Source organism: Lutra lutra, chromosome 8, assembly GCF_902655055.1.
Source record: "Lutra lutra chromosome 8, mLutLut1.2, whole genome shotgun sequence".
NCBI classification, from domain to species: Eukaryota; Metazoa; Chordata; class Mammalia; order Carnivora; family Mustelidae; genus Lutra; species Lutra lutra.
In genome coordinates, this window is record NC_062285.1 from 125,462,512 (window position 1) to 125,474,853 (window position 12,342).

Consider the following 12,342-nt stretch of genomic DNA (forward strand, 5'->3'; position numbering starts at 1 on the left):
CTTTAATTGGAACCACTCTGTAGGCCCATCCATCTCCAGAATTCCCCATGGAATTGTCAGAGGCCTTTTTTTGTGGGGGACTGTGTAGCCCACTGTTCAATCTTGCTTCCTTCAGTGTTTCATAAGTGTTACTCTCAGGAGCACTTCCCAGTAAATCTTCTGCAGGTAATACTTCCTTATTTACTTGTGTTTTCCTGTATTCCTAGTATAGTGTTTTGCACATTCTAAGATATTAAATCAAAGATGATTGTTGAATCAAAGGAATGATTCAACAAACATTGAATGATTCAATGATTCTTTCATTCATTTACTGAGGTATAATTTACATAATAAAAATTCAGTTTTAGGGGCGCCTGGGTGGCTCAGTGGGTTAAAGCCTCTGCCTTCCGGCTCAGGTCATGATCCCAGAGTCCGGGGATGCATCAGGCTCTCTGCTCAGCAGGGAGCCTGCTTCCTCCTCTCTCTGCCTGCCTCTCTGTCTGCTTGCCTACTACTGTCTGTCAAATAAGTAAATAAAATCTTTGAAAAAAAAATTCAGTTTTATTAAGTATACATTTGATGTGTTTTGAAAAATGTATAAAATCACTTAACCCCTGTCAAAATACAGAACCAAAATATACAAGCAAAATAAGGGTAAATTCATCACCACAATTTTTTTCATTGTCCTTTGCAGCTAATCTTCTTAACACCAAACCTCTGACAATCACTGATGTTTTCTGTACCTGTAGTTTGACTTTTCTAGAACACCATATAATGGAATCATATAATATTCAGTCTTTTGTATCTAGCTTTTTCACTCAGCACAATGCTTTTTATTTTTTTAAGTCATGAGGTACATATACTAAAGTTTACCTTTTATAGGTGTAAAGTTCTACATGAATTTTGAAAAACAATATAGTTATGTACCCACTGCCATAATCAAGACAGAATATTTTTATCACATCAATTATTTATGTATTTATTCATTGAAAATATGCCATATGTAAGTGTAAAATGCTATCTCATTGTGGACATAATTTTCATTTTCCTGAGAAATAATGATATTGAATATTTTTTCAAGTGCTTATTTGCCATTGATATTTTTTCTGTAGTGAAGTCTTAGGCCAAATCGTTTGTTTACCTTACCTATTTTCAAATTGTGTAGGAGTGGGATTATTTTTCTTATTTTGCAGCTTTGAGAATTAATCTCAGAATTAATTTGTTGAACAAATTTTGACATGCTATACTTTCATTTTAATTTAATTCAAATATCTTCTAATTCATTATTTTACTTTCATTTTTGACTTGTAGGTTATTTAGACATGTGTTGTTATTTTCCATGTTTGGGGATCTTTAGATCCTTTCTTTTTTAAAATTTTAATTTAATTAATTAGTTAATTAATTTTATTTATTTTAATTATGTTTAGTTAGTCACTGTATAGTACATTGTTAGTTTTTGATGTAGTGTTCAAAGATCCCTTTCTTCTATGGATTTCTAGTTTCATTATTATGTTTGGAGAATATTCTTTCTCTTATTTAATCCTTTTAAATTAGTTACTCTATGGCTCAGAAAATGATCTTGGCGAATGTCTATGTTTATTTGAAGAGTGTGTATTTTGCTGTTGTTAGATAGAATATTCTTTTTTTTTTTTTTTAAGATTTTACTTATTTATTTGAGGGAGAGAGCACAAACAGGACAGTGAGAGAACAGACTCCCTGCTGAGTAGGGAGTCCAATGCAGGGCCATTCTCCGCACACTGAGATCATGATCTGAGCCAAAGGTAGAGGCTTAACTGAGTGAGCCACCCAGGTACCCCAAGCTCTAGTATTTTCTTTCTTGGCATCCTATTTGTTCCCTTCATAGCATTCCTTAAATAGATGTTTGTTTATCTGGTTTTTGAGTTTCTCCCTTACTAGAATGTGAGCTTTATTAGGGTTAATTTAGTGCTCTATCACCAGTGTCCAGCACAATGGCTAGAGTGTAGTCAGTACTCAATAGAATTAGGTTTCTTTTCCACCTCAGTTTGTCTTCATTCTAACATTTATCAAAGACAAGAGTGCCCCTTTTCTAATTTATACTTGTGGACTAAAAATTGAAATATGTGACATTTAAATGATGAAAAGCAGATTTCAGTCTGGTAAGTCAGGAGAGACTGGTATGACCTCAAGAAGTCCTGGCTACCCTTAACTCCATGGTGGTCCAGCTGCGAGATGCTGTAAAAACCACTAGCCTTCTCTGGACTTTTGTTGTCTTGTTTGTACAATAATACATTTAAATCTATTAAAGGAGGCCAGAAATTAAACAGATTACTTATAATCACACAATGAAACAAACATCAGAATACAAAGCAGAATAAAAATACAAATACAAAACAAATATAAGTGTTTAGAAATTTATCTCAATGCAAATTGAGTTTTAAAATAATAATATATTGCCTGGAATTCATGTCTAAATTATTGCCTTGGTAATTTTGCTAGAGAAGACAAAAATGCTTTTTTCCATAGTTTACAAAACCATAAGAGAAAAATCTGAACTTATAAAGTAGACGGGGTACTGGTTTTTAAAGTGATTTGTAACCAGATACTATAAATAACCTATGTCATTAAATATATTTAAAACACCTTATTGTAAAGATTTTACCTATGCAATGCTTTATAAGAACACATATTGAGAGGCATTCCCAACTTATGCATGTTTGAAGAATCAGAGCATCCCATGAACATAGCCCTGAACTCTGAAAACTTTAAAAATATAAAATACTATTCAAAAAAGAATTCTAAACTATTTTTTTGAAGAGATATCTCATTGTGGTTATGGATTCTAAACTTTAAATCATCTTATTTCAACTCTGCTTATTTTTTGACCTATATGCATTATTTTCTTCTCTTTCAAGCTTGACTCATATTTTTCATAGTTTATTTTTGCAAATAGACCATTGACACAAAGCACTACATTTACTGATAACAGTGGATTCTTCTGAATCTTTTTATACCCTAATTGATAAAATGTCCCTTTGGTATAGAGTGCAATGCAGTTTGCTCAGGGTAGGCATGAAGAAGTCAGGATATCTGTCCTTATCCAGTTTTCTGGCCATTACATCTCATTTGGAAATAAGTCTCCTACAAGTAGTTAAATCTATTCCTGGGGAACCACTCTTCCTTTATGTTTTATCTTTTCTTTATTTCTTTCTTTTCCTTCTTTTCTTTCTTTCTCTTTCTTTCTTTCCTTTTTTCCTTCCTTCTTTCCTTCCTTCCTTCCTCTCTCTTTCTTTTCTTTCTTTTTCTTTCTTTCTTTCTTTCTTTCTTTCTTTCTTTCTTTCTTTCTTTCTTTCTTTCTTTCTTTCATCTTTCTTTCTCCTCCTCCTCCTCCTTCTTCTCCTCATTCTTCCTCTTCCTCCTCCTCCTCCTCCCCTTCTTCTTCTCCTCATCCTCTTCCCCTCCTCCTCCCCCTTCCCTTCCCCAGCCTTCTCCTCTTCCTCCTCCTCCTCCTTCTTTTTTTTTTTTTTAAATTACATCATGCACATAGTTTGACATGAGATCTTGAAGGCAATGGTTTCCTGTGGCAATGGTGACTTCCCTGTCACAGGAAGGGTTTAGTTGGGTGTAGATGCGTAGCCATTTGGAACCACTCTTCCATTCAAGAATAAATATTTATTAAAATACTTCCTTTGCCGGCGCTGAGATACTCACTAGGAGTTCAAAGGTAGAACTGCGTGGGGTGCCTGCATGGTGCAGTTGGTTAAGCATCCAACTCTTGGTTTCTGCTTAGGTTGTGATCTCAGGGTCTTGATATCCAGTGTTGCTCAGTGTGGAGTCTGCTTAAGATGTTCTCCGTCTCCCTCTGCCCCTCCACACTGTGTGCTCTCTTTCTCAAATAAGTAAGTACATCTTAAAAGAGAAAAGAAAGTCATGCTCTTAAAAAGGGTCCATTTTAGGTGTCAGACAAACAGCTTTAAATCAAGTGCTGATTATTCTAATGGAAAATAGTTCAACTATCTACCTATTGCATGGTCTAGAAGACCTTTAAAAACACTGACTAATTTCTGAGAGTCTAAAAAGTCCCCTGCAAGCTTTCTAGAAGGATTATTAAAGAACAAAAGTGAGAATGGTCTTTAAACCCAGACAAACCTGGACTAGAAATCTGACTATACCACCTCGGAGCTTTGTGAATCTTGGGCAAGTCCCTAAACTTTCTGAAGCTTAGTTTTTTTTTTTTTAATATCTTTAAAAAGGGAATATTTTGAAGAGGACTAAATGGGATAATACATATAAATCCCCAGGACCAATTAGGTATGGTAGAGTGGAGGCATGTTTAATGAAACTGGAGATCGGATTTGAGCAGATACTTCAGGGTCTTCTTTTGTCCTCTTTCGAAAGAGAGAGAATTGGGAGGATGCATTAGGAAGGATGTTTTATACTAAAGAAGTAAAGGGGAAGAAAGATGTGAAGATCTAGGGGAACACTACAATGAACTGTGACAGGCAATAAACTGTACAGCCTGAGCCAGCTCTGAAGGCAGTGAAGCTCAGCAAGAGAATCTTGTGTGCACACAAAGAAGATCACGACATTCAATGTGTCCAAGTGTACGTGCCTGATGACCATTTTAAAACCGCTCTCTGTTCACAGCCTCAGAGAACCTGTAAAAGTTAATCTCAGTAGTCTTTATTTTGGAGAGAAAGTTTTTAAAAAAAATACTTTATTGTTTTATTTATTATTTCTCACTAAGGAAAGAACAGTGCATTCCTTACCTAGTCTTAAATGGTTAGCAGCTAGCTCTTTGTGAGGCACTTGAGTAATAGTAATCAGTTTTGGGGGCACCTGGGTGGCTCAGTCGGTTAAGCATCTGCCTTTGGCTCAGGTCATGATCCCAGGATCCTAGGATCCAGCCTTTCATCGGGCTACCTGCTCATTGAGGAGTCTGTTTCTCCCTCTCCCTTTGCCCCACCTCTTGCTTGTGCTCTCTCTCTCTCAAATAAATAAATAAATAATCTTTAAAAAAATAGCTCACTTTGTAGTATTGTAAGTTGTAAATGTTTTTACATGGGTGATCTCATTTTTGTCATTCCCATTTTACAGATAAGGAAATTGAGTTTCAGAAATTACTTGTCTGAAGTCATGTATTTGGTATGTGTTAAAGTAGAGATGAACTCTGGTCTTTCCCATCATACTGCACATAAATGGGTCATGCCTCAGATTAGATCAGAATTTTCAATAAAATAAAATTAAAATTGGATTAATATCTGCCATTCTATTTTATATCAGTCTTAAATATGAGTATATAATCTTATAAAAGATCATTTAATTTACCCCTGCTGATCAATTTCTATTCTACTCAGTTTTTATGTTCTATAAATATGATATTACTAAAAACTTATGGAATTTCATGAGCTAATGAGATTGGACAAACAACTCACTCAAAACACACATATGAATACCCCTAGGCACTTATTTAAATATAAGAACTGTATGCAATAATTAATTTAAGCAACAAATATCTACTTATTATATTATTAGTAAGTTACTTTCAAATACTCCAATACAAATGGTTTGATGTAAATTAATTCATACCATAGGGATGATCAGTTATAGAAATGTGCTGGCAACACAGCTCTAGGGAGGGACAAAGTTCTGATTTGTATCGTTTGCTGATTTCTGTTGTGCAACTATTCCTACCATAGCCAGTTTCAAGCAATAGTGTGAGGTCACAGAATGCAGTGTTGGGAAGAGATATACGCAACTGACTCACAGCTAGTATAATCCAGCTCTAGCACACACCTGTGACCTTACAATTGCCTACTCAGGGATTCAGATCCAAAACACTTCAAATGTTGTTATTTAAATCTGCACCAGAGGGTTCAGTGATGAGTGCAAGGGATGTTGGACATAATTTCTAGGGTGTAAGTGAATGATGGTGTGCAAGTATATATCAGACTAAAAGAAGATTACATAGGCATCTCTGTCCTTGAAGGAACAAAATTCAAGGATACAACAAAACCCAGAAGCCTAACATTTTTAGTATATGTTCTAGGTCTAGAATTTTGATTCTGTGCCTCCCTATTTAATCAAGTCTGTGTCACCTGATTTAATTAGAAGTTTTGCTAATTTTTTTTATTCAACTCTTATTGTAAAGCTTGTTGGTATGCCTAAAAGGTAGAGAGCAGAGACTTTCTCAAGCCCATTGGAATAGTTTGTATGGCTATTTTGAAACTTGACTGCTAATAAATATTTCTATGTGGCAAAATTTGGTCCAATATTTACTTTCACTACACTTACCACCTAATGGTGAGGTAGGGGAAGAAGTCATAGCTTCTATTTGTCTTTTATATTGCCAAATATTGAGGCAATCAGTACTTACCAAAAGAATCTGACAATTGTGTAGGGCCAACTTGGCATATATCAATTTTCATTATCACTAAATAGGTACTATGTTTGGGGCATTGTAGCATGATAAAGTCCCTGTCTACAGAGAGCTTTTAGGTTGACTGTATCATGAATCATTTCAAAATGCAATGTTACCATTTGTATTTGTAAAGAGTGAAAACAAATTGGATGCCAAGATCACACATGCCAGCAAAGAATGGTTTATTCATAATATGGGGTTGTAGTCAAGGTGAATATACAGATCCCTTCACTTTCTTATAAGATAACAAGGGCTTAAATAAAAGATAATGCAAGTGTGTAGGTAATATTTAACTCAGTTATTATGTGGCACCTTGGTGTAATGGGTTTAAAATATGGCCTCCAAATTTCTGACTCTCCTTCCGTCTAGATGTGGGAGGTCTGTGTCCCTTCTCCTTGAGTCATTATGGATTATGATTGCTTGACCATTACAGCATGACAGAAATATTGTTGTGCCAGTTTCTTAAATATGAGTTTGGGAACTGGAAACTAGATCTGGTAAGATACAGGACCAGGTTTTAAGAAATTGCTTACAACCTTTGTAGAGTGAGGTAAAAGGCTCACTCTAATAAGGAGATACATACTGGAGGAACATAAAAGCATGACCCCCACACACTACCCAATAACCAAGCAATGTATAGTCTTTTGCACCAGTGAGCATCCTATCAGCCATGAGTACTTAGAAAGGACTGGGCTCGGAGTAGGAAACTCTGAGGGAACTAGATCCAAGGCTTGATGGTCTGTGCACCATGTGTTGGGGTGAGGAGATGTCAATAGGACATCAATAAGAGCCCATTGATCTGAAAGGATTAAGCTCAAGTCCTGATTACCATCCCCATCTATGTGTTTCATTCACAGCCTTTCTCATTTCAGTGGAATGGAAACTTCATTCTTATTGTTGGTCAGGCCAAGTCACCATAGATGACTCTTCTTCCTCTCATATTACCTGTCTGATCCCTAAGGAAAACCTGTTGATTCTACTTTTAAAATACATCCAGAGTGGATAAAATAGATCTGGTATCACTGTCTCCACCCTGGTGCACACATCCACTCTCTCTCGCCTGGATTGTTGAAGTAGTTTCCTACTGGCTCTCAGCTCCTACCTTTGACACCCTATCTCCTCTCCATTCTATTGTTTAACACAGAAACTGGAGTAAGTCTGTTGAAAAGTCCAGTGGATGTTGAGCTGTTGATTGACAAGCAATAAACTGCAGAAATTTAAAAAGTACAATTTAAGAATTTTTGATACACTTATACACCCATGAAACCATTGCCATAATCAAAATAGTAAACATAACCATCATCCCTACAAGTTCCCTGTTGTCTTTGGTAAGGCTTCCTTTTCACCCTCATCTACCCCAGGCCCCAGACAACTACTGAGATAGCTGTTTTCTGTTACTACAGATTAGTTTATATTTTCCATAATTTTATATAAATAGAATTATAAGTATATATCTTTTTCTGGCTTCTTCCATTCAATGTAATTATTTTGAGATATAGCTATGTATTAATTGGATATTTGGGTCGTTTTAGTTTTGGCTCTTATAAATAAATCTGCTATGAATGTTCATGCATAAATTCTTGTATGACACTATGATTTCATTTTTCTTGAGTAAATATCTAGGATGGAATGGCTGAGTCATATGGTAGTTGTGTTTAACACTTACAGAAGACTTTCCAAAGTGGTTGCACCATTTTATGTTCCCATCACCCCTGTGACAGTTCCTCTAAAACCTCACCAACATTTTGAAAGACCATTTAAAAAAAATTTAGCCATTCTAATAAGCATGTGGTGGTACCTCATTGTGGTTTAAATTTGCATTTTTCTAATAACTAATGGTGTGAAAATCTTTTCATGTGCTTATCTGCCATTTGTATATCTTCTTTGGTGAATGCCTGTCCAAATTTCTCAACCATTTTTTTATTGAGTTTCAAGAAGTTTTAAAAAATATATTCATGATAGAATTTCTTTATTGGGTATATAATTTGCAAATATTTTCTTTCAGTGGCTTATATTTTCATTCTGCTAAGTTTAGTATTTTTTTAAAGAGTTTTAACATATGTGAGTTATTTTACAAACTGTTTTATGCTTAAAGAAGAGGATAGGTGGATCTGAGAAAAAAAAAGTAATAGCGAACAATTCCAAGGTTTGACATTGAATGCCTTTTGTATGATTTTCTTTATTTGGCATGTATTGACTAACATTTCTTTATAAAGCATTGTAGTATAAATAAGCATTATGATAAGTAGTGTTTAAACTTGAATTCTGGGCACAAAACAAACTTTTAGAAACACTCTCCAATTTAGGGGCACCTGGGTGGCTCGTTCAGTTAAAGGTCTCTTTCTTGGTTTCTGCTCCTGTCATGATCTCAGGGTCGTGAGATCGTGTCCTGAGTCAGACTCCTCACTCAGTAGGGAGTCTGCTTGGGATTCAATCTCTCTGCCCCTCCCAACTCTCTCACTCTCAAATAAATCTTAAAAAAAAAAAAAAGAGTCTCCAGTTTAGAGAAGACCTTATTCTCATGATTCTCACTGTATTATGTCTGGTATGAAGACATAATAAACACCCATGCATTCTAACCGTATTTCTTTGCCTATATTGTCATCTGTATCTATAACTATTTTTATTTCTAAATATGTATGTATGACTTGCAAAAAAAAATCTAACTTGCATTCATATTCAACTCATGTCTTTGGTCAGACATAACCATTGGGAACACAGTTATGAACTCAGAAGTAAACTAAGTGATAACATAACATATGTCACGATACCCGGGTACTTTTAGTCCACAGTAAAAACACAGATCTTCTCTCAGGCCCTTATTCAGAAAATTATTTATAGAGCAAGATAGATTATAACTAGGGTGCCTGGGTGGCTCAGTGGGTTAAGCCGCTGCCTTCGGCTCAGGTTATGATCTCAGGGTCCTGGGATCGAGTCCCACATCGGGCTCTCTGCTCAGCAGGGAGCCTGCTTCCCTCTCTCTCTCTGCCTGCCTCTCTGTCTACTTGTGATCTCTGTCTGTCAAATAAATAAATAAAATCTTAAAAAAAAAAGATAGATTATAACTAGTGAGGCCCCACTGACGGTATGTGGAATAATAGTTTACAATTGTGGGAGGAGAGAGAGAGAAAATACACATCCAACAACAACAATGCACAGAAGTCTTATTTTATATAGCTACAGAAATCCTTATAAGCATGAATTCTCCAGAGGACTTATAATAATTTATTTCCGAAATGGTTGAAATAAATTATAACTTTTTAAAAGGAATAAAGTTTTGAAGAACATACAATCAAATCATTGATAATACAAAAGGATTTATGTTACGAAAGGACCTGAGGCTATATAAAAAGTGTAAGACTTACAAAAGAATGGTGTCAGAAAGCTAAATGGAGTTAAGGTAGAGAGTTTATCTTGAAAATGCTTCCCCTTTAAGTATTCTAAGTATGGAATAGAAAAATACAGTTAATTGGAGGTAAGAAACTAATACTTATTGAATGGGTTTCTGCATGGTGGCAGTAATTGAAAAGGGATATTTCCATGTAACTAATTACTAAGCCTCATATCAAAATTTTATCAAACATTTGAAATATTTGACCTAGAGAATTAAGAACAGGTAGGATCTAAAGGAAAGTAGTTTATTTCCTCTGTTGGAGCATTTTAATGCTTAAGAGCTTAACTTTAGAAACAGCCTAATCGAGGTCTGAGTCATAGCAGGATCTCTGTGTTGGTTTCCGGAAACCCTAGGGTTCTCATCTGCAAAATGGAGCTAGAAATCCCCATCTCACGGGATAATGGTGGAGATTGACATGGAAGGCAGGCAAAGGGCTTAGTACAGTACCTGGCTCAAGGTTTCAGACACTCAATAAATATTAAATATTACAATTATCATTCTTGATTCCTTAGACAGAAATTTGAAAGCAAAGAGACACTGGAAAATTCAAGCAAAGAGAATCAGCTGTTGGTCCCAAAATTTGGGATTGATGACTGAAATCAGGGTTTTTTTTTTTTTTTCTGTGTTGAAATCAGGTTTTATTTTCATCTGCTTTTATTCTTTGATTTTAGTACAAAACTTGAGGAAACCCCCCAAATAACTGACTGCTTTTTGAGGGTGTCCCTAAATGCTTTGTGGGCTCAACCTTGGTTGCTGCCATTATTCTACCTACTCCAGACAAGGATGTCCCTGAGGTTAATTTTTCTTCACAACTATACCCAGGTTGAAGACAGAGTTAAAGTATGCCCCAGGTCGCATAGCTCATTCTCTGTTCAAGAATCTTCCCTAATCCCTGGTGCCATTTGGGAATGGTTTCAAAGGCATTCCAACAGCAGAATCATGCCAGTGCACTGGTTATCAATTATGTTGTTGATCCTTTAGCAAATCCCCAAACTGATTTTTCTACCCTCCTGGGACACAAATCACAAAGCTGACCTTAACCGCTTTGGCATCCCCCTCCACTCCCAAGGCGCACAAAAGAGCAATGCGGGGCTAGTGATTTACTGTTTTCCCACACAGGTCACCCTCTAGCCCAGACAGATAGAGAAGATCTGTCTTTAATGAGAGAAATGTACCATTACTTGGTCATAAATTCAACTTAATGGTAATTTTAGTAGGGCAGCTTGCCCAGGCTTTGTAGAAACACAAATCAAAAATCCCAAATTCCAGGCATATCCTCCTAGAAACTCTTTTGGCATCTCCATTCCCTTTGCTTTTTAAGGAACTCCATTTCCCTAGTTATAGTCCCTAGTTGCTTAGGGTAGATTTGCACAAAGTCTAGAATCACTGTGGCAGCAGAGAGGGGAGAGGGTGGCATGCTGTTCAAATTATTTTTGCCAAGCATTAGGCCCTGACTTCTGTCGTCAAGGAGGCACAAATGAACTGACACACAGATTCTGTGTACAGCCCAGGAAAAGTAGTTTGCAGTGAGTATTCACACAACTGTCTAAGGAAAGGAAAGGTTTTATTTTGTTCAAATCCTTATGTTCTTGACCAGTTCTAAACCAACTAATAGTAGTCCTTACCAGGCTTAGATTGCAGAACAAGTTTTTATCCCCAGAGTTGACTTAATTTGAGTTGCTGGGTTAGAAATGTACATAGAGCACTGGGTATGGTGCAAAAACAATGAATTCTGTTATGCTGAAAAGAAATTAAAAAAAAAAGATATTGAGAGAAGTTGGTACTTATATATTGAGAATGCTGCTCTCCCAACCCCCACTGTTTTGGAACTATAGGGAGGGTGGAAATGGGAGTGAGAGAGCAGTGGAAGCTGGAGAATGAGTCAATGGGGTACATAGGAGAGAGGACGACCTCTCCTATGTGTGCAGGTATGACCTTGGCTGCTGTGGAAGGGCAGGAAGCCGAGAAAGTTGGACATTGTTCTCTTGAGTGGTCCTGCTCTCCCTTATCTGTCTCAGAGTTGGTTGTGGGGGAAAATTGCTGTTAGTATACCACAATATCTTCTCTTTTGGGGTAACTAAGATTTAGGTGAACCTCAACTCAAGGTAACAATTGAGAGAAAATGGGGAATCATTTGGGGAAACAAAAACTCTTAAAAACAGAAAAACAAATTGATCCAATGATTAATAGAAAAATTATTGCTTTATTTTCTATAGCTGAACATTTTTTAAAGTATTTCTGTTGAGAAGAATGCCTAAAACTGATTGCTGTTTTTTGGGGAAGAATACCCCTTCAGCAGTTGAATACTTACAAGTATAACTAAATGATTAAATGTGGAAAAAAAAAAAAAGAAATGTACATAGAACAGGTTCAGGCATAATGGTACCAGACACCTTGCCACACTTATAAGTAGACTTGAATGTATCCTCTTACTTTGTGTCATATCCTGTGCTCACTTCCATTTTAACAACTAGCAGCTCCTTTTGTGCTTAATTCATGTATGCTGCCTTGGACTAAACTATGTCCTCTCAAGTGTAGGATTATATCTGAGTATGTCTTTCTAGTTTCT

General features: G+C 36.2%; 1 long non-coding RNA gene across 2 annotated transcripts in view; it reads left to right on the forward strand.

Moving 5' to 3' along the window:
- LOC125106741 (uncharacterized) overlaps positions 1-12,342 on the forward strand; it is a 134,427-nt gene that overhangs the window by 62,266 nt on the left and 59,819 nt on the right. The window lies entirely within an intron of this gene.